The following is a 284-nucleotide window of genomic DNA, read 5'->3' on the forward strand; positions in this document are numbered from 1 at the left end:
ATGTGTTAATAAGCATACCTATAGATTGTGTTAATAAGCATATAGTATGTGTTAATAATCATACATATAGTTTTTTTCTTTTTCTTCACTGTTTTCTTTATTATTTTTATTTAACTAACTTACATACAGTATGTGTTAATAAGCATACATACATTATTTTTCGGTTCTGTACAAAGCGTTGTGACCCCCCTCACGAACGGTGCCGCCGCCAGCCGGCAACTGGAATGGGGAACAGCCGCATCGGGTCTATACGAAGGGGACTTTGCTCCAAGTGTTTATATATA

Source organism: Triticum aestivum, chromosome 1B (assembly GCF_018294505.1).
Source record: "Triticum aestivum cultivar Chinese Spring chromosome 1B, IWGSC CS RefSeq v2.1, whole genome shotgun sequence".
NCBI classification, from domain to species: Eukaryota; Viridiplantae; Streptophyta; class Magnoliopsida; order Poales; family Poaceae; genus Triticum; species Triticum aestivum.